The sequence below is a fragment of the Echinops telfairi genome, unplaced genomic scaffold (genome assembly GCF_000313985.2).
Source record: "Echinops telfairi isolate 266 unplaced genomic scaffold, ASM31398v2 ScPeMD7_7453;HRSCAF=8491, whole genome shotgun sequence".
Taxonomy (NCBI): domain Eukaryota; kingdom Metazoa; phylum Chordata; class Mammalia; order Afrosoricida; family Tenrecidae; genus Echinops; species Echinops telfairi.
Window position 1 is genome coordinate 1,027,149 of NW_022111353.1, and position 1,055 is coordinate 1,028,203.

Here is a 1,055-nt window from a genome sequence, read left to right on the forward strand (position 1 = left end):
TGAGGAGCTGATACCAAGGGCTCAAGTAGAAAGCAAATGTTTTGAGAATGATGAGGGAAACAAATGTACAAAAGTGCTTGACACAATGGATGGATGTGTGGATTGTGATAAGAGTTGTACAAGCCCCAATAAAATGATTTGATTATTAAAAAAAATAACAATGTGAGAATGGACCAGTTCTGACTCAGCCAACACCCAGACCAACAAAGTCACGGGCATTCTGGAAACCAAGCACCAGAGGACCGAGGACAGGCTGACCTTCACAGAGAAGTAGAACACAAACAACATGTTCGGCACCGGGATCACCTTGGTAGACCAGCTGACCCCCGACTGAAGGTGACCTTTGACTGGTCCTTCTCCCTCAACACTAGAAAATAGAACGCCATATTCAAGACGGGGTACAAGCGGGAGCACATCAACCTGGGCTGCGACGTGGATGTGGAATCTGAGGGGCTCTGGGGCTGGGTGACGAGGGCTGGCTGGCTAGCCACCAGATGAACTCTGAGACTGCCCAGGCCCGAGTGACCCAGAGCAACCCCGCGGGTGGCTAAAGACGATGAATTCCACCTTCACACTAAGGAGAACGACGCGACGCGACAGACTTTGGCTGCTCCATGTACCAGCAGGTGAACAAGAAGTCGAAGACTGCTGTCAATCTCGCCTGGCCAGCCAAGAATAGCAACACTGGTGTCGGAATAGCAGCCAAGTATCAGATCGACCCTGACGCCTACTTCTCGGCCAAGGTGAACAACGCCAGCCGGGTCGGTTTAGGCTACACTCAGACCCTGAGTGTCAGACCTACACTGACCGCTGTCCGCTCTGCTGGATGGCAAGAACGTCAATGCTGGTGGCCACAAGCTTGGTCTAGGACTGGGATTCCAAGCATAAATGAATACAGTGAACCCTCGTTTATCGCGGTTAATCGGTTCTAGACCCTACCGTGATAAATGAAATTCCACGAAGTAGGATTCCTTATTTGTAAATCAAATATTTTCGTAGTTAGAGCATAGAGGACATGAAAAAACACCCTTTAGTCACCATTACACTCGTATTAC

General features: G+C 49.5%; 1 pseudogene; it reads left to right on the top strand.

Moving 5' to 3' along the window:
• Positions 1–888, top strand: part of LOC101644010 — a 4,270-nt pseudogene extending 3,382 nt beyond the window's left edge.
• Positions 889–1,055: the final 167 nt, after the last annotated feature.